Raw genomic sequence first — 22,590 nt, 5'->3', positions numbered from 1 at the left:
TTGACTATTCACTTTGAATCAAAAATAATAACATGAATCATTGCAAGTGCAACATGAACGAGAAAGTTATGGCTGATTCTATGTAGCTACATAATAAACTCACATGCAGCTATATCAACTGAACACACAACGATGGAAATGTTGGTCAATTTCTTGACTTTCACTTTCTATTTTGAATAATAACTGCATTTAAAAGTATAGATCTTGATGTTTGTTTTCCAATGGCACCTAAATTAGTGTAATTGGAGAAAGAACGTGATACTAATAGGGTATTCTATATAGCTGCGCTATGAAGTGAACACACGATGGATATATATTTGTCATTTTCTTGACTATTCACTTTATATTTCGGACAATAATACTATTTAAAAAAATAGATCTTGATATTTGTTTTTCAACACCACTTGAATCAATTCAATGGAAGCAGAAATGAGAAAGTTATAGATCTTGAGATCTATTGTCCAATGCCATCTGAATTATTACAATTGGAGCAGGAATGAAAAAATTATGGCTAATTCTATGTAGCTGGTCCATAAAACTCGGCTATCGTAATATGAAGTGAACACGTAATAGAAAAATTACTAATTTTCTCAACTATTCATTATCAATCTTGAGCGATAGCATCATTTATAAATGTAGACCTTCAAGTCTATTTCTAATGCTGCAAGACATATTACAATAGTAGTAAGAATGAGAAAGTTTGGCCATAAAACCCAACTATGGCATACGAAGTGAAAACACAATAGAAATGCTGGCCATTTTCCTAACTATTCATTTTATATCTCATATAATAATATTAAAATTTAGGTCTTGAGGTATATTTTCAAATGCCACTTGAATAATTGCAATTGGAGTAGGAACGAGAAACTTATGGCTGGTTCTGTGTAGTTGCGCCATAAAACTCAACTACAACCATATGAAGTGAACACACAATATAAATATTGGTCATTTTCTCTACCATGAACTTTATATTTTAAATGATAATATGATTTAAAAATATAGATCTTGAGGTCTATTGTTCAACCCCACCTAAATCATTGTAATTGAGAAGAAATGAGAAGGTTATGGCTAATTTTGTGTAGTTGTGCTATAAAACTCAGCTACAACCATGTGAATTGAATACGTTATAGAAATGTTGCTGATTTTCTTAACTATTTCATTTGAATCTTGAATAATAACATTTTATTTAAATATAGATCTTGAGATTTGTTTTCCAATGCCACCTGAATTAATGCAATTGGAGTAGGAACAAAAAAGTTATATGGTTGATTTTTTGTAGATGTGCCATGAAACTTAGTTGCAGCCATATGAAGTGAACATGCCATAAAAATATTGATTATTTTCTTGACTATTCACTTCAAATCTCAAATAATAACATCATTTAAAAATATAGATCCTGAAGAGTATTTCCCAACACCATCTGAATCAATGTAATTGGAGCATGAACAAGAATCTTATAGTTGATTATGTGTAACTGGGCCATAACTCTTACATGCAGCCATATGAAGTAAACACACAATGAAAATGTTTGTTATTTTCTTGACTATTCACTTTGAATCTCAAGAAATAACCTTATTACAAAAATATAGATCTTAAAGTCTGTTTATAACCTAACCTGAAATAATGTAATTAGAGTATAAATACTAAAGTTATGGCTGAACCTGTGTAGTTGAACCATACAACTCAGTTACAACCATATGAAGTAAGAGCAAGTTAGAAATGTTGGTTATTTTCATGACTTTTTCACTTTGAATCTCAAATATTAAAATGGTTTAATAATATAGATATTGAGCTCTATTTTCCAACACCACCAGAATCATTGGAATTAGAGCAGGAACAAGAAAGTTATGGCTGATTCTGTGTAGCTACGCTATAAAACTCAGCTATAGCCATATGAAGAGAACAACCGATAGAAAATGTTGGCCATTTTTTTTCCTATTCACTTTATATCTCTAATAATAACATCATTTAAAATAAAGATATTGTTGTCTTTTTTCCAATGCCACCTGAGTCATTCCAAATGGAGAAGTAACAAGAAATTTATCGGTGATTTTGTGTAGCTGCGCCATAAACCTCAACTGCAGTCGTATGAAGTCAACACGTGATAGAAATGTTGGTCATTTTCTATAATATTCGCTTTATATCTCAAATAATAATATCACTTAACAATATATATCTTGAGGCCATTTTTTTCAACCCCACTTGAATCATTACAATTGGAGTAGAAATGAGAAATATATGGCTGATTCTGTGTAGCTACATAATATAATACTTAGATACGACCATATAACGTTGGCACGCCATATAAAATGTTGGTCAATTTTTAGCTATTCAATTTGAATCTTGAATAATAACATATGATTAAAAAATATAGATCTTGAGTTCTATTTTCCAATTGCACATGAATCAATGTAATTGGAGCAATAATGAGAAAGTTATGAGTGATTTTGTGCAACTTTGCCATAAAACTTAGCAGCATCCATATGAAGTGAACATGTGATAGAAATGTTGGTCATTTTCTTAATTATTCGCTTTAAATCTCAAATAATAACATGATTTAAAAAATACAGATCTTAAGGGCTATTTTCTAACACCACTTGAATCATTGCAATTAGAGCATGAACAATAAAGTTATCGTTGATACTGTGTAGCAGCGTAATAAAACTCAGGTGCAACCATTTCAAGTGAACACGTTGATGAGTGCATTTTATATACATGATTTAAACCCATAATTTTAATTGTTCTCAAGCATACTTTTGTGCAATCGTGGTGCTATTCTGGGTATTTCTACTGCTTGTGTAGGAATTAGGGACTCGACGCAGCTTAGAGTGAAATCAGGAAAAAAAACAAGTAAAATACGTTGAAAGTGCTAAGTATTCAAGATGGACACGGGTGGAGCACGATCATGTCCATGTTGAGCAAAAATCCATGTTGAAAGGTACTCTCAAACTCAACACGGCCCCGACACGATCATACCCTTACTGCTGAAAAACCTAGTCCTAAGACAATTTTATTCAAGCAAGAGAGACAAGTGCTAGGTACCTTTGACACGATCATGATCTACCACAGCACGGTCGGAACAAGATCGTGTCCCTCCTACTGAATCTTTCAGGCAAGCACTTGACCATTTCACTTACCCCGACATAACATAGTCCAAGCACGATCATGCTCTGATTGTGTCGAGCTCGAGATCTACCTTTTTAACTCCAGTTACTAGGGTTCTCTTTTATCTTTGTTCAGGGATCTTTTTCTCTACTGGGATGACATTGATGAGAGCAAAGATGAAGCTTCACCACACTTTCTAAGGCAATTAAGGGTGATTTGGAGGCACTAGGAAAGTGGGGCTAGCATACGGAGCTCAACATTGGAGGCGATTCTTGAAGAGAAGGGAGTCATGTCTTCTTTCTTTAGACTTATTGTTGTTTTCTCCATTTTGTGCCCATCCATGAGAGGCTAGGCGGCCACGGTACCCCGGGATGTGAACTTGACACTTTGAATGCTATGAATACTTACATTTCTTGATTTACGGAGTTCTTTCAGTTCTTGCGTTAAATCTTGTGTTTGCAAACCTTAATGTGTTTGATCTACGTAGTTGCTCAGGTAAAACTTGATGGTGGACTGCCATACTTGTTATTTTCCTAGGCAATGGCAAAACTCGGTGTGCAGTAACCCTTAGTTATCTTTACAAAACTCAGCATAGTTGCCACATTGCTCTTGACCATGCACCAGAACTTTATAATGAACCAGGTAGATCAAGAGAGTGAGTGAGCATTTCTCAGTTCATAGGAATCATCTTGAGGCATTGTTCTCTTATTATTGACATTTGATCCATATTGTCTATTATCTTCACCTTTTCCTTTCCTTCTATCTTTTATAATTCTATTTCTTATTGTTAATCTAATTCTCAATTTGAATTTAACTAGAGTTCAGTGATAAGTCAGTACTTTAAGCTAGTCCATGTGGTTCGACAACCCTATCCTTCATGGGGTACCACTTTACTACTTGTGTGCGCCCCGTGCACTTGTGGAGAAGACTCCATGTTTTTGGCACCATTGCCGGGGATTGGAAACTTCTAGGAAAGCTTAGAATCTTGTGTTCTAGCCTATTTTCATTGCTTATATGCGGAATAGTTATCCTCGTCATACTTGTGTAATATTTTGGCTTTCTTCTTGTATATATTCTTTGAACTCTTCTTATCCATACTAATTTTCTTGTATATACTGTTATTGATGTAGTTGTACATGATGGGGGAACTTTTAGATGTCTTGAGGAGTTATCCGAGTACACTTGACTATATTGAATGTAATGATTACCCTGTTGAACAGCGAGATTTGTCAGATTTGATTTCGAATTTTTGTGAGCAAACAACACAATGGAGTGAGTTTGTTAGTGCTGAGATAAATAATTACCAAACTGGCCAAGAAAATGAATGGGATGTGACTCAATATTTGTCCACACCAATCTATGTTGGGAAAAACATACATACCATAGAAATCATGGCTTGCAGATCTAGTGCAGAAGATGACTTTCCAATAGATAATTTTCATGGGGATGTATATCCTATAGCCACAGGTTTAGAAATGGGTGATATGGAAAATATGATCATTGAATCGACAGTGTTAACTTTGGTAGGGAAGGGAGTTACCCGCTCACCTGGAATATGCATTCCTAGATGAGAATCCATGCACACCCGTCATCATTTCGTCCATGCTCGATGCATCTCAAAAGAAAAGATTAGTGGAAACGCTACAAGAAAATAGAAATGCTATTGCGTGGAGGATCACCAATATAAAGGGGATCAATCCCTCCTTTTGTACACATAAAATCTTGATGGAAGACAATGTTAAACCCAAGGTGCAACCTCAGCGAAGATTGAATCCAAACATGATGGATGTGGTGAGAAAAGAAGTGAAAAAATCTTAGATGCCGGAATAATTTATCCAATCTCGGATAATCCTTGGGGGAGTCCCATCCAGGTTGTACCAAAGAAGAGAGAAATGATGGTGGTTTCAAATGACAAAAATGAATTGATACCCACTCTCGCACAGTCACTGGTTGGTGTGTTTGTGGAGACTATAGAAAGTTGAATGATGATAACTGTAAAGATCACTTTCCTTTACCCTTCATCGATCAGATTCTAGAACGGTTAGCTGGTCATCAATATGATTGTTTCCTTGATGGGATGTCAAGATATCGTCAAATTCCATTCACTCCTGAATATCAAGAGAAAACCACATTGACTTGTCCATATGGTACTTTTTGCTTAAAGAAGAATGATGTTCGGCTGTAATGCTCCTGCGACCTTTCAGATGTGTATGATGTCAAATTTTGACGAATTCATTGAGGACTTCATGGAAGTATTTATGGATGACTTTTCAGTCTTAGGGGATTCTTTTGATGGTTACCTAGAAAACTTAAGTCGAGTCTTTTCAAGATGTGAAGAGATGAATTTAGTATTGAGCTAGGAGAAATTCTATTTACTGTTAAGAGAGGGAATTGTTTTAGGCCATAAAATATCTCGCGAGTGGATTGAGGTAGACAGAGCCAAACTCGACGAAATAGAGAAACTTTCTCCACCTAAATTCACAAAAGATGTTCGGAGTTTTCTCGGCCATTGTGGAATTTTATAGGAGATTTATCCAAGAATTCTCAAAGATATCAAAACCATTGACAAAACTTTTAGAGAAGGACACACAATTCAACGTTGATCGAGGATGTTTGACGGCTTTCCAAACCCTAAAGGAGAAGTTGATCAAAGCACCAATTGTAAAAACTACTGACTGGGACTGCTCTTTTGAACTCATGTGTGATGCAAGTGATTGGGCAGTGGAAGCAGTGTTGGGACAGCTGTACAATAAGTAATTCCATCCAATTTATTATGCAAGAAAAACATTAACACCAGCCCAAGGAAATTACACTACCAATGAAAAGGAATTGCTTGCTATTGTTTATGCTTTTGACAAGTTCAGGTTATACCTGTTGCTTTCTAAAGTCATAATGTATACTGATCACTCCGCCATCAGATACCTTCTTACTAAAACCTGATGCAAAAAATAGACTAGTCAGATGGATAATTTTACTGCAAGAGTTTGACTTGGAAATTTGGGACAAGAAAGGATCAGAGATTGTGGTGGCGGACCACCTTTCACGTCTGACATATTTCGAGAATAATGATGGTTAGCACAAATACATCAAGGATGTCTTCCCGGATGAGCATCTCTATGTGATCCAATCGAAATATACCTATGACTCAGGCCACCCCTGGTTTGCTGATCTTGCAAATTACCTAGTGGGATGATTTATCCCTTCACACTACTCTTATCAGCAAAAAATAAAGTTGTTATCAGGTGCTAAAACATTACTTGTGGGAAGATCCTTTCCTATCCAAGCTCTGTGCTGATCTAGTAGTGCAACGTTATGTGTCACATGCTGAGGGATGGGGAATCTTGAAGCACTTCTATGCTGGCCTTGTGGAGGGTCACTTTAGTACGAGTCATATGGCTAGAAAAGTTCTAGAAGCCGGGTTTTTCTGGCCATCACTTTTCGTCAATGCTCAGAGTTTTGTCAGGACTTTCGACCAATGTCAAAGGAGCAGAAATTTATCTAAATTCCATGAGATGAGACAAACCCCTATTCAGCAATGTGAAGTATTTCATGTTTGGCGAATTGATTTTATGGGACCTTTCCCTAGCTCAATAGAAACATATTTGTATTAGTGGCAGTCGATTATGTTTCCAAATGGGTGGAGGCACAAGCTCTGCCTTCAAATGACGCTCGAGTGGTTGTGAAATTTTTGAAGAAATTGTTTTCCCGATTTGGATCACCTAGAGCAATTATTTGCGACAGTGGGACTCATTTTTGCAACACCTAGTTTCAAAAAGTGATGAAGAAATATGGTGTTCATCATAGGGTTGCTATTGCGTACCATCCTCAAACATGTCGTTAGTTTGAAGTCACAAATTGTGAATTAAAAAGAATTCTTGAAAAGACCGTGCATCGTAACACATGGGATTGGTCAGAATGGTTAGATGATGCAGTTCGGGCTTACAGAAGTGCATATAAGACCTCCACTTTGGGCTTACAGAACTGCATATAAGACCTCCACTTCGGGCTTACACATGGGATTGGTCAGTCTATGGCAAGGCATGCCATTTACTCGTTGAATTAGAGTATAGATCACACTGGCCAATGAAGTTCTTAAATTTAAATTTGAAGGATGCACAAAAAAAAGAAAGTACTAGTTGAATGAGTTAGAAGAACACCGATTGAATGCATGTGAGAATTCATTACTCTATAAATAGAAAATCAGATGAATTCATGATCAGCACACTAGAGAGAATAAGCAGTTTCAAATAGGAGAATCGGTTCTTCTGTTCAACTCAAGATTGAAACTCTTCCCATGAAAACTCAAATCTCGTTGGTTGGGGCCTTATACAGTTACACAGACATTCCCCCATGGTGCAGTAGGAATCTCTCACCCAACAAAAGGAACTTTTAAGGTCAATGGGCACCAATTGAGACATCATGCTATAAGAGCCGAAGTTTTTTCTCTTGAGACTGGTACAACATACTCACTCGACAAACCTCCTTAAATACAAAATAACTACGTCACGCTAGTGACGTTAAACAAGCACTTCTTGGGAGGTAACCCAAGTTATTTGATTGTTTTAGTTTTTTGAGTGGTTGTTTTTGTTTTGTTTGTCTGTTTATCTTGTTTTTGGATCGTTCATTGTCATGGTGTTCATCTGCATTTTCTCGTGATTTTCTCGGTATTACTTTGTAAGAGGTTGTGTCGGCTTTGTATTTTTTGCTTTATACCATATACCATAGTTATCATCGAAGGGAGAAGAACCATTGTCCTGGGAATTTTCAGGCATGACATGGGTAGAACACGCCCGGCCTCGTGCCACTAAATTTCCCTGGTCTCAATTTTCTGAAACATTCTAGGACAAACACGGGCCGAGAACAATGATGTCAGGGGGAGCGGTACATTTTCTATTCACCTTGTACTATCGTGTTGTATCTATTTTGAATTTGCATCATTTTTCTAGAATTTCAGTGGGGCAAACACACTCAGGACATAATCGTGCTCACCCTGGCTCTCTCTACCTTAATCCCCACAATCGGGCATGCACATGTCGCAGGCGTGTTTGAGCGCGACCATTTGGGTTCCGCCATTTTTTTTTTTTAACCCTAATGCCCACCGTCCATGCTCCTTCATTGCGCCTTTTCTCACCCAAGATTCGTCTCTTCCCTCTCCCCATTCAGTCTATAAATCTTGGCGTGATCTTTTGCCAATTTTCATCTAGATTTCTCTTCATTGGTTGCATCCGGTAAGTGGTCGCTATTTTATTTAAGTATTTTAAGATTTCCATCTGAAGGCTTGTGATTCGCGGCCTCTAGAGTTCAATCATGGTCGTGTTGTGTTTCTAGTGAGTATAAATCTTTGAATCGGTGGTGGTGTGAGTGATGTAGTCCTTTTGAGATGATGATTGTCACTAACACGATCGTGTTATTCCTCTTGACAAGATCATGCTATCACTGGCATGCTTTCTTGCACGATCTTTCTATCACTTTGAACATGATGACTATGCTCCTAGCATGATCGTGTTCGGCTTGATTTTTCATATTCTGAACTAAGTTTCTTCATTAGCTTTTTGTAGATAATGCCGAGGAAGCGTATTGCTGCCCGGTCTTCTAAGAGACCGAGGATCGAGGACTCCTCCACCGTAGCGGACAATAGATTCACATTCTCTTCTCCACCTCACCAGGAGCGTTATACTCTGCTATCCACATGTGTGTTTCGCACCTTACGCACTATCAGAGGAAAGACAAGCACCCAATGGAGAAGATTGAGTAATCATGGACGGTTGTTCAGGCCGAGCATCACCGCATCTACAACCCTTAGGTTGCCTGCACTGTGAGTCATTCATGCCTTGCTTAGTGGCACTATTACCGAGTGAAATCATTGCACAAACACCATCACATCGATTGAGTTTAAATACTTGCTGAGTATGGTCGATCAAACCCCATATAATTTGGGATTTATCATTGCCGACTTATTCCATAATCAGGCGACTAACACCAGGGTGCACACAATATTCACGGGACCATTTATTACCCGACTTATTAAGTGGATGGGACTTCTTGGAGACATGGACCACCTGCTCACTATGGGATGATACAACCCTATCTTCCTCCGTAGCCTGCATATGATGGGGTTGTTTTCACCACATCACCCTCATGGGCACTGCTATTTCCACTACAGCCAACCAATCTCCTGTGACGGGGCAGCCTCGCCTTCGTTGGCGTGAACGGAGCCTACAGTGCATCGCAGACCATTGTATATCCTCTTTCGCCCAACCTGTTGATGACTCTTCACCTGAGGACATGTCTTGATTCCAGCAATCCCAGTTTCCTATTATTTAATCTTAGTGATTTGTGTTTACTTTCAGTCTTTATTTTGTAGTTTAGTCGGCATGGGGAGTCCCCTGCTGTACTGACATTTTTGTTTGTTTATTTTTGTATCTATTATATTTTGGCTTGCTTTGCGATTTCACTTATGTATGCTTCACATTTGTACCTCCGTGTATCTTATGGATTGTGTGGGTGCTTGGAGTTGACAATACATTGAGAGCGGCAGTGTCACTCTCCATGTTTGAATTTTGTAGAATAGCACACATATCGAGAGTGGCACCATCACTCTCTATGTTCAGGGCAGTCGCTTACCCATCTCCTTTATTTGTTCCTCTTTAGGTTGCATTGCATACAATACATACTTACATTGAGGATAATGTAATTTTCAAATGTGGGGGAGGGTTGCATGGTTGTGATTGATGAGTGCCTCGTTAATGATGATCTACGATTATTCATTGTTAATTTTTAAACCTAGGGGGGACATGCATGTGTTAGTAACCATTTTAGCTAAGTCATGACTCACTTTTACTTCCTTGGCCTAAAAGTATCGTCAACTAACCCTAATTGTGGATCTACATGTCAAAACAAAAAGAGGATTGGAAAGTCAAATTCCTCTATTGGAATGCCCTACCAACTACCAATTAATTTGTAAAGTATTGTTTTGATAAATGATGGTAGGAAGAGATACACCTTAGATGAGTGAAAGCCACTCTTGAGTAGTCAAATTTTGGGCATCACCAATGTACATTTGATGACCTACCAGGGGAAAAAGCTAACTCTAGGGTGTATGAACTACTACCCATTGAGTGGTGTGTCGATTTAACTCCTTGTGACCATGGGGAACACAATTTAGGGTTTTGAGAGTGAAGTTATTGTTGAACACATGCACAAGGTCTTGGGAGTAAGAGTGAAGTTATTGTTGAACATTCACATTCTTAGTAACTCTCATTGTCCCCTCTTAGTTTAAAATTGCACCATTTTACTGAGATCAGAAGCAATGCACTCATCTTTTCTTTGGTTGAGGACTAGCAACAATTCAATTGTGGGGGTATTTGATGAGTGCATTTTATATACATGTTTTTATACCCTAAACCCATCATTTCAATTGTTCTCAAGCATACTTTTGTGTAATCACGGTGCTATTCTGGTTATCTTCACTGTTTGTACAGGAATTAGGGACTTGATGCTAAGTGTAGGAGGAGGCTCTCAAACTCAACACCGTGTTAAGTGCTAAGTGTTCAAGCTGGACATGGGTGGAGCACAATCATGCCCTTCCACTGATTATCCCAGCTTGGATCATGTTCAGCGAAAATGCATGTAGGAGGACGCTCTCAAACTCAACACCGTCTCGACACGATCGTGCCCTTGCTTTTGAAAAACCCAGTCCAAAGACAATTTTATTCAAGTAGGAGAGACACGAGATGGGTGCCTTGACACGATCGTGATCTACCAGAGTACGGTTAGAACACGATCGTGTCCCTCCTGCTGAATCTTTTAGGTGAGCACTTGACAATTTCACTCAAGATTTCTCTCAACATAACAGAGTCCAAACACGATCATGCTCTGACCATGTTGAGGCCGAGATCTGCCTTTTTGACCCCATTTACTAGGTTTTCTTTTTTCTCTTTGTTCGGGGATCTTCTTCTCTACTAGGAGGACATTCATGAGAGCAAAGATCAAGCTTCACCACACTTTCTAAGCCAATCAAGGGTGATTTGGAGGCACTAGGAAGGTGGGTCTAGCATACAGAGCTCAACATTGGAGGCGACTCATGAAGAGAAGGGTGTCAAGTCTTCTTTCTTTAGATCTATTGTTCTTTTCTTCATTTTGTATCCATCCATGAGGGGCTAGCAGGGCACAGTGCCCTGGGATGTGAACTTGACACTTTGTATGCTGTGAACACTTTCATTTCTTGATTTACGAAGTTCTTTTAGTTCTTGTGTTTAATCTTGTGTTTGTAAAACTTAATGTGTTTGATCTGCGTAGTTCCTTAGGTAAAACATGATGGTGGACTGCCATAGTTGTTATTGCCCTAGGTAATGGCAAAACATGACGGTGTGCAGGAACCCATAGTTATCTTTTCAGAACTTGGTGTAGTTGAGAACCATAGTTGCAACATTGCTCTTGAGCACACACTAGAACTTTAGAATGTACCAGGTAGATCAAGAGAGTGAGTGAGCATTTCTCAGTGCATAGGAGTTATCCCGTGGCATTGTTCTCTTGTTGTTGACACTCGATCCATATAGCCTATTATATTCACCTTTTCCTTTCCTTTTATCTTTTATAATTCTATTTCTTATTGTTAATCTAACTCTCAATTTGAATTTAACTAGAGATCATTAATAAGTCAGTATTTTAAGTCCAGTCCCTGTGGTTCGACAACCCTACCCCTCACGGGGTACCAATTTACTACTTGTGTGCGACACTTTCACTTGTGGAGAACACATCACACGTAATAGAAATGTTGGTCATTTTTTGACTATTCACTTTATATCTTGAATAATAATATCATCTTGAAGTTTGTTTTCCAACACCCTTGAATCCATGCAGAGGAAGCATAAAGAAGAAAGTTAAGGCTAATTTTTGTAGCTGTGGGATAAAACTTATCTATAGCCATATGAAGTGAACACGCGATAGAAATGCTGGTCATTTTCTTCAATATTCGCTTTGAATATCAAACAATAAAAGTATTTTAAAAATATAGATCTTGAAGTCTATTTTTCAACCCAACACGAATCTCGAACACATCCGCCTATACTACCGTGTTCTCGAGCCTCTAAAAATGATTCTTGGCCCGAGTCGGAGAAAATATCCGCACTGGTGAAGGTTCATGCGCTATAGGGGTTCCTCTGTCTAATTCTGCTCAGGCGGTTGTCCCAAATGCCTAAATATGCAAAATTTTTGAAGGACTTGTTGACCAACAAGAGGAAAATTGAGGAGAGTGCCTCCATGATTCTAGATGCGCCTTTCTCGGCGGTGTTGCAAACGAATATGCCTAACAAGAATAAAGACCAAGGAAGCTTCATCATTCCATGCAACATTGGCAACTTGGGTGAAGAAATGGCATTGGCGGACTCAGGGGCCAGTATCAACGTCATGCCATACGCGTTCTTTCAGAAGCTAGGCTTGGGAGAGTCTAGGCCCACTCGGATGACATTACAATTGGCGGACTGAACATTGAGATATCCTAGGGGCATCATTGAAGATGTGCTTGTCAAAGTTAAAACATATATATTTCCTGTAGATGTTGTGGTGTTGGACGTCGATGAGGATGCGGATGTTCCTTTGATACTTGGGAGGTCATTCTTGCGTGCTTCCAAGGCATTGATCGAAATGGACGGCGGGGAGTTGACACTGAGGTTTGGAGATGATAAGCTCACATACCGCCTCGCCGAAGCCATGTGACATTCTCTTGACTTTGATGATACTCTTTACTTTTTTTACACTACTGATGAGATTGTTGATGAATACATGCAGGAAATGTTTAATCCGGACCCGTACGGGGGTTTGTTTGACCAAGATGTGGACAATGAAGAAGTAATGATGCTTGGTCTGGAGGAACAAGTACCATCTAACCCGGGGATCATGAAGAAGGTGCTCTGGAAGATGAAGAGGGCAAGGAGATGCTACCGGAAACGCCCGAAGACTGTTGGGGATGGATGCGAGCTGGACAAGTTGGATGAACCTTTGCTAGGTGGTAACAAGCCAAATGATTCCCCCTCTACCTTCAAGAGACTTTGCTTATCATGCTTTCAAGTTATGGGCAAGAGGGTAATCTTCATCTATGAACCCCCGTGAGGTAAGATAAGGTACGTCAAGTTTAGTGACGTTAAACAAGCGTTTCTTGGGAGGCAACCCTAGTGTTTACTGTTTTCTTAGTTGCTACTTTAGTGTTTGCATGAATAAAGTGTTGAGTGTTGGTGTGTATATGTTTTGATGCGTTGCTGTATGTTTTCTTATGGAGTTTTGATGTCATCGCTCTTTCATGTGGACATGACGAAGTTTTTGGTCGTGTGATCTAGTTTCTCATGTTTTCACTGGTATAGTTTGCATAATGGAGTAGGCTTTGAGGGTGTTTACATGTTCAGGAATTTTTTTGAGAGCATGCAAAGTTTTTAAGGCATCCAGAGAAAATGCACGAGTGTGTGAAATTTCCACACCCATGGATTTGCACTGTGAGCTCATCCAGAGAAGGCACAGAGGCGGGGACGCACCCCTGTGAATGACATTGTGACACCTGCACGCCCTTGGGTAATTTCCGCACTGGCGTGTGGTTTCCAGCAGAGAGTTAGCAATTTTTCCTGAGAGCACACAGGGGTGTTTTCCGCACGCCCGTGTGGATCTCTGCAGAAGAGCTCTCCTCCATCTAGAGAATACACAGGGGCATGCATCTACCCCTCTGAAATGCCCAGTAATGATCCACGCCTGTGTGGAATGTCCACACGGGCGTGCGAAACACTTAGATAATTTTCTCGGTTGGACAAAAGAGCCACAGAGGCATGCGGCTGCCCCTGTGGGTCAGGCACAAAGGCGTGGGTACTTTCCACACTCCCGTGTGGTTGCATTCAAACAGGTTGAGTGTTTTCCCGAGAGCGCACAGGGGCGTGTGTATGCCCCTGTGAGTCTCTCATGTGGAGGCGCACCGGCGTGGGTAATTTCCACATGCCCGTATGGATGTGCACGAATCATAAGGCTGCATTCCCTTTTTATAAATCCTTTGAGCCCTTCTCCGTAACATACCTCCAAACACTCAGGAAACACTCTCCGACATTCTCCTAACCTCCCGTTGTTGATTTTGAGTCGATTATTTGAGTTTCTCACCGATTTCAGGGGTCTTAGCTTCATCTAATCAGTAAACCCTTGTTTTATCTTGTCGTCGCCCTCATTTGATCATATTAGATTTTCTTCGATTAAACTGGCGAATGAGCCTCGTTTCATGCTTAAATGGTTGTGATATGTTTTTAATGAGCTCTAAAATTGTGGAAGAGGTGTATTCGTGGATTTTTGCAACAACGGCCATGCGGTTTTCATGCCCCGTGAATCCATACGGGTGTGGGAAATTTCCACACGACCGTGTGGATTTCTTTAGTATTACGTTATGAATGAATCTGATCAATTTCTTTCCAATACATGCAGGTATGGCCCCCCAGATCGAAGAAAGCAGCTGGTAAGCGTCCTAGAGAGCCTACTCCTGAGCCGGAAAGCATGGAATTTGCACTTTCCAAACATCGAGCTCAATTTAAGCAACTAGCGAAGCTTAAGTTCGGTCAGACGTGAATCCTGGACATGAGCTCACATAGGGAAGTGCAGTTAGCACATGACATGGCTGATGAGGTCGATGAGTTACTATCGGTGGGTAGTTGGCGCAAGCTGTTGATTATTCGTGACCCGGCTATCCGCCTAATCACAGTGGAGGTGCTCACCTCATTTGAGTTTGACCGCTCTTACGCTCATTTTGATAGCGTCGGCGCCATTCAGTTCGCAGCTTTTGGGCAGCATCATGGGATGAGCATCACGCAGTTCTCCGTTAGACTTTAATTATATGATGAGGAGTTCACTGAGATATAGGAGTATGATGAGCTACCGACTAACTATTCAGGAAGCTTAACGCCCCAGAAAGCCTATAGAATTTTATGTGGTCAGGGTTGGTATGAACTAGGAGTGTCCAAGGCTAAATGCCTTTCTTGACCTAGTTACAGGTATCTTCATGACATCCTGAGTAGATCAGTGAACGGTCGTGGCGACAGCACGGGAGTCCTTAGCAGGCAGGAACTTCTATATTTATACTCCATTTGGCGGAACAAGCCGATTCATTTGGGACATATTTTAGGGGAGTATTTGAAGCATCAGGGATAGTATCCCAATCATGGTGTTATTTTCTTAGGCCCATACATCACTAGACTCATCCTGGGGAAAACAATAGTACCAGCACCCCTCGGGTTAGAGACGATGAGGCTCATGGGTATGATCACAAAATATCCGGACTGTGTTTATGTGCTGAACATGCCCCCACTAGAGCCATTTATGTCTGAGGAAGCCGCATCAGAAGGGTCTCAGCCAGCTTTAGAGTCACAGCCTGAGAGAGATCAGACAGAGGCGGTCCCTCCAGCACACGATCCCCCACCAAGGCAGATATTCTCTGTGACTCGAGCCCATGATCGATTTGAGAGGCTCGAGAGTGCTGTAGACACACTATAACAGGATGTGGATGAGGTTCACGCTACACAGGCCGCGAACGACACTGAGTTCATGGCACGGTTCGACATCATACGGCAGTTGCTGGAGCGAGACACGAGATTACCATTTGAGATGCGCGCCCCAGCACCAGTTGATCTACCAGCATCGTCTCCTTCACCAGCAGAGCAGGACCTGACGATACTGACACTTGATTTCATTTTCATTTTTATTACCTTTGCATTTCATTTTGGACTTGTTTACTCGGAAAGGACTTTTCTTCTGAATTTATTTTTGTTTTGATGTCTTGAGTTGTATTCATTGCTTCATCTTTTATATACTCGAGTTATTTTTGTTTTATTGAGGTTCACTGAACCACCTCTTGTATGAGTGCAGATTGTCTTGTCAGTATGGGAACTGAGAACTATCATGCACACGTTGGAACAACACTCCTAAGGATTTAGCTCCATCAAATGCAACACTAGGAGTCAAGGGTGTATTGTTTTGATTGATTCTCTCACATATATTCTTGTTTGATATATTATGAGTGAGCTTGCATGTGTACATTGGGGACAATGTACAACTTAAGTGTAGGGGGAGCTTCAAAATGCACATCTCCTTTATATTAGTTTTGATTGATATACATGCTCACATAGCCAATGGCGGTTCACCTTAGTTGCAATGATTGTATTCTTGAGTTTAGGAGAATTTTCTCATGCTCTAGATCTTGCTTGAATTTGTAGGAATTTTTGCCCGGTTAACACTTGTTGCACTACTCATTGTTTAAACTCTTTTGGAAACTCAAGTTTGATGTTAAAGGGACTCGTTATAGTTGTTTCTTTTGTTAACTATTTCAAAAAAAAAATGGAAAAAGGAAAAGAAAGAACAAAATGGTTTTATTTTTTTTAGTTGTGCTTGTTGGGTGGAAAGAGCTACCACGTATGAAGTATGAAGCTACACTCATACGTTGGATACTAGTTATGCCCTAATGAGAGAAAGGGTTATCTCATAGGATGAGTGAAAGCTACCACTCCGGTAGAAAGAGCTATCACCTCAAACATGTGAAAGCGATTTTAGCGGCTGCTTTGGAAAGGGCTACCTTAGAGGATGTGTGAAGCTACTACCTTCTTTATAATTTTTGTTACTTTTTTGTAGATAAATAAGTCCCTTATACTTAGAACTTTGAGGAGTATACCTTGGGTTGACTTGAGTTAGTTTACACACACTTTGATGACTTCGGGTTTGTCGTTCTTTTTTATTCAAGTTTTTACCTAGAGCATTGATTTTTCGCATTTAGTGTTCAAATTCCCTTATAGAATGCTCTCTTTGCATGTTTTGGTGAACCTAAGGCCAAGCACAACCAATATTTTCTTCATATATACTTCAATGTTTAATTTTTGCTTGAAGATAAGCAAAAGCTTAAGTGTGGGGGTGTTTAATAAATGCTTGGTGATAAGAATGCGAAGTATTCTTTCCTTATGATGAGCATTACTTTTATCAGGTTTTAGCACTAATATGTGTGCATTTATGTTACTTTCATGCGTATAGGGTTGTGAAGCCGAATGTTAAAGAAAGAAGCCAATATAGGTCGTAAACGCACTATTTGTAGGAAATCTTGAGAAGGTTCAAATGCGAAGTTATAAGTCGGGTTGAAGATGCAAGAATGTGTGCCAACCTCATTGTATTCAAGTTAACACAATAATTTGGATGGGCACAAAGGTAGTTACATTCGAGTATCCTGGCTTGTGCATTGATAGCAAGATATTCACCAATGAAGCCATTTATTGAACAAGTAAGGCGATCTACAACGTAAACGTGTGCCCGTTTAAGTTACCTCGATGAAAACATGGATTCGGGAGTGTTTTAGGCCGTTACTGTAACAGGTTCTGTTCACAGCCGGCCGAAAAAGTAAAGTTCAGAGAATCCACACGGGAGTGTGGACATTATCCACGCCCGTGTGGAATTTCCACAGGACCGTGTGGAGAATCCATAGGAGCATGTGGATGCCCGAGTCTAGCCCTATTTAAGGCCGATTTCAGCCCCGATTTTAGGATTCTTTTAACCATCTTTTCTCCAACTTGAGAGAGGGCGGGGGCTAGGGTTTTGAGAGGAAGTGGCAAGGGATTTGGAGAGGTTCTATGTCTTTGACATCGCGCTCCATTTGGAGAAAGGTTAGTGGGAGAGCTTTTGTCGACATTGATCCGGCGAGGTGTATCCTAGGCCGGACAAAAGGACCTTTGGAAGAGTTGAAGCTTCTCCACAAGACAATCGTCACGACTATCGAAGGGGTTTTCTATGGATTACTTGCTTTCATTAACTGATGCTTTTAATTGAGTTCCAATCTTGAATGTTTGATTGAATGAATACTCCCTTAGAGTGACACTAGGGTTGAGAGTTCTTATTGGTAACACTTGTGAGTGAGTGACACACCATGAGAGTTAGATAAAATTAGATTGGAGAGGGTTGAGAGGTAGCGGAGCATCCCATTTCCCCTCTTGTGTGATTTATCCTACCTTGAGTTCTTTGCGGTCATAGTTGCAGAGGCAACGGAGTGAAGCGTTGAAGTGATTTTAGCACTTAGGGCTTAATTGTGACTGGGGACATTCCACCTAGACCAAAGGGTTAGGTCTACATCTTAGAAGAGGATTTATCACTTGGAATCCCTAGAACTCATTGCGATTCTATATGAGTGTGAGGTGTTGAGATTGTTCAATTTTTCCTCCGGGACATGTATAGAGTCAGGCATGGTTGACCTTAGATTTGGGACCATGTATTGAAGGATCTCCACGACTCATTATTTCATTAGTTAGGAAGTATAATAGAGGGTTTTACACTTGAAACGATCGTCCTAGGCAGAACAATATCCGAATACCCCATTTATATCAATTGCCTTACCTCCCCTTTACTTGTGCTTCCCTTTCTTGTCTCTTTTATTCTTGTTTACATTACATCTTGTTAACAAAACCTTTATTCATCTTTCACTTGGTTAAGAAACAATTTAAGTATATTTATTCCCTACTCCCGGTGGATACGATATCCACTCAACTGGGATTTTATTACTCGACAAACCCGCGCACTTGCAGGACATACGCAAGGGCGTTGTCACCGACACTGACCAGACAGTATCTTATATGCCTTCTGGGGGGTCAAATTTCCGGAGAAGCCGGTCGGTAGCCCATTGTACTCCTCTGTCTCAGTGAGCGCCTCATCATAACAGTCTCCAGTAAAACTTATTGTGAAACTTATGTTATTTACTTTGTTATACTTATAATTGGGAACTATTTTAATTTACATGTTTATTGTGGAAGCTTTGCTTCATGATTTGCTTATTTCAATAATTTGGAACTCTATATTCAGTATTTTCACACTTTGATATTCCAAAACCCTAATTGAGGTTGAATGCCTTCTTATTCTTTTTTCTTGCTATTTTTGTATTAAAGTTTGCAATTATATGTATTCATGCCCTAAATTAGTTATTTTATTAGTAAAGCATCATTTTGGAGTTTATGTTATTATTGTGGTATATTCCTATTCGAGTGGTGCTAACCTCCCCTCACTGAGCAAAGTTAGTTGCTCACCCCTTCTTTCCTCTTCCCAACCTTTTGCAGATATTAGGTGCGGCGATGTGGTAGTGTGCTGAGCATTTGCTACTGTTCTCTATATTGCATTTCCTTTTAGTCCATATATATTTATTTTTGGTCATGGACATTGATACACCTCTTGTGTGTGTGTACCACAAGTGCACGGGTTGTCAAATTAATAAAGTACCTCAGTGAGTGGGTAGTCATATATAAAGGGAATAATTGCCAGAAAGCAAGTATTGATCCTATTTAGCTATCGAGTGAACCAATTCATGATTTGAATGAACAATATCAATGCAAATAAAAATAAAAAAAGAGAAAATAACGCAATAGGAATAAGGAGAGCTAATCGATATGAAGATGGGGTACCCAGACATTGCTCACACAAGGACTATTGTTTCAAGTGCAAGACTAATTCTTATGCCTCCTAATTGAAGTTTAATGAGTCGTGAAAATCCAAAGACACACGGTCCCAAACGTAAGGTCATTTATGTCTAACCCTTACACTATAAGCCGGCATAAAGGGATATCCTCGAAGCCCCAGCACTATGGATTACTTCAACACTTCACTCTGTTGCTCGTGTAACTAAGCCCCAGTGGAGTTTGTCTCTTAGCACTTCACTCTATCATGACCGTAAAGAACTCTTGGAACGTGGAGGTAGGATAAATCATATCAGAATGGAAAGGGGGTGTTCCGCTACATCTCGACTCACCCTCTCGACTTTCTCCAACCTTGCTTTGTCTAACCCTAATGAAGTGTCACTCATTCACAAGGATTACCAAGATAGATTCTCAACCCTAGTGTCACTCTAAGGGAAAATCAATTCAACAAATATTCAAGTTTGAAACTCAATTAAAAACATTAATTAAAGAAAAATAATAAGAGTCAATAAAACAAAATCACCCTAGGTTTTACAAGTCCAAGCACCCACTGGGGGTTTAGCTCTCCATGGAGCAATACACAATCAATAACACAATCAAAAGTAAATACATGTAATCCATAGATAAAACACCCTTGTAGTCTGTATCGATTGTCTTGTGAAGCCACCTCGTCTTCTCCAAATGTTCCCTTGTCAAACTTAGTACACATCTCGCCGAATCGATGTCGACGAAGTTCTCCTCCAAAGGAACTAGATGTCGAATGCCGTAGGACCACTCAAAAAACCTATAAAAAGACTCTCCAAACTCTAGCCGTGAGTGCCTCCAAAGATAGGCAAAAGATGGATAGGATTTTCCCAAAAAGAATTCTCAAAGCTGTATTTATAGGACTTGAATCGGGCATCCACACGAGCATGTGAAATTTCCACACCGCCGTGTTGATTTTCAGAACTTCTTTTCTTCGCCAAAATACTCCTGAACCCACTCTTTTCATCGAGGCCGCATGAATGGGCACACTTCCATGTCGTAGATCACGTCGTGTCTTCAATGAAACCACTTTGACGAAGCTCTTGATAGTGTTGCATAAGTCGGAACATATGAGTGTGACTGCATTTGTGCCCTCCACTTTGTGTATTCACTTGAGTGCAATGGAGGTTGGCACACAACCGCATGTCTTTGAGCCCAACTTGTGTCTTCACCTTTATTCGATCCAAGAACTTCATCAACAATCGCGTCCACGATCTACTTTTGCTTCCTTTCTCCTAAGTTTGTCTCCACAACCCTGAATGCACAAAAGAACATAAATACACACGAATAAGCGGTAAAATCTGATAAAACTAATTCTCAATGTAAGGAAAGTATACTTCATATTACTTATACACAAGCACTTATCAAACATGTTGTTTGACTTTGGATCCACTAGTATGTAGTAAACTTTGTTGCATAGTTTTGTATCTAAACAACTCTTAAACCCTTGGTGTGTCTACTATGTGCTGTTGTTATTACTTCCCTATGTATTTGTGAGTCCCTCTAATTCTGTTTAATATTGTGGTTGCTGTTGTTGCTCCTTCCACTGTGCATTAGTTTAAATATTATTGTTTCTAGATTGTTGGTTAGCCTTGTGGTTCCCCAAGGGTTGAGTGGCGGAGTGTCCATCCTCGGGATCATCACGGCAATTGCGGCATTCCTTGGGCCTGCGGTTCCCCAAGGGTTGAGTGGCGGGTGTTTTATATTGGTCATGTATGCCCACAAGGCAGCGTCTAATTTATCCGACCAATCCTTCCGATGGTGAGCTACAATCTATTCTAGGATTTGTTTCAACTGCCTATTGTACATTTCTTCTTGGCCACTTGTTTGTGGATGATAAGGGGTGGCTAATCTATGTGTAACTCCATATTTCCTTAATGCTTTCATTAACTTATCATTACAAAAGTGTGTACCCCATCACTTAAGATTGTCCAAGGTGTTCCAAATCTAGTGAATAGCTTCTGTAAGAATTTGATCACAACTCTAGCATCATTCAAAGGGAGAGCTTATGCCTCTACCATTTGGAAACATAATTGACTACGACTAAGATTAACTCTTTACCAAATTACTTAGGAAACCGGGCCCATAAAATCAATACCTCATATATGTATTTCACATACAAGAATAGCATTCTGAGGCATTTCATGTCGGAGAGAAATATTACCCATGCCCTGGCAGTTATCACAATTTTGTACATACATGTGAGCATCCTGAAAAATTGTGGGCCAATAAAAACCTAATTTATGAACATTGCCAGCTGCTCTATTTGTGCTAAAATATTCCCAGTTAGTCCTTAATGATAATGCTCAAGAATTTCCTATCCTTTGGCCCGAGGTACACATCTAATGATGATATGGTTTGTATAGACTCCAAAAAAGAATGGATCTTCCCGCACATAGTGCTTTAGGTCGGTGAAGAATTTCTTATTTTGTTGATACGTGAACCATTTTGGCACTGTAACCAAATAATTTGTGAAGTCACAAACCAAGGTGGGTCTTCATCTCTTACCGTATTAAGTCAGTATAAGCACTATTCAGGGAATGTGGTATCAATGTCTCCATCCTTCAATGATTTCTTTTCAAGATCTTCTAGCCTAGATAGATAATCTACAGCCAAGTTCTCCGCTCCTCGTTTGTCCTTGATCTCCACATCGAATTCCTGTAATAGTAAAATCCATCTAATTAGATGAGGTTTAGCGTTACATTTACATATGAGATACATGAGAACAGAGTGATCAGTGTAAACTATAACTTTTGACATCACCAAGTAAGGTCAGCACTTATCAAAAGCAAAGACTACAGCTAGCTATGCCTTTTCAGTGGTTGTGTATTTTTTTTGTACATCATTTAAGGTCTTGCTAGCATAGTAAATAGTATGAAAGTGCTTGTCCTTCTACTGACCCAGTATTGCCCCAACTGCAAAATCACTAGCATCGCACATCAACCCCAAAGCCACTCGGAGATACATGAAAATTCCGTATGGGCATGTGAATGTGGTCTTCTCTTGATCTTCC

Source organism: Dioscorea cayenensis, chromosome 1 (assembly GCF_009730915.1).
Source record: "Dioscorea cayenensis subsp. rotundata cultivar TDr96_F1 chromosome 1, TDr96_F1_v2_PseudoChromosome.rev07_lg8_w22 25.fasta, whole genome shotgun sequence".
NCBI classification, from domain to species: Eukaryota; Viridiplantae; Streptophyta; class Magnoliopsida; order Dioscoreales; family Dioscoreaceae; genus Dioscorea; species Dioscorea cayenensis.
The sequence above is the reverse complement of the archived record's forward strand: the minus strand, read 5'-3'. Positions refer to the sequence as shown.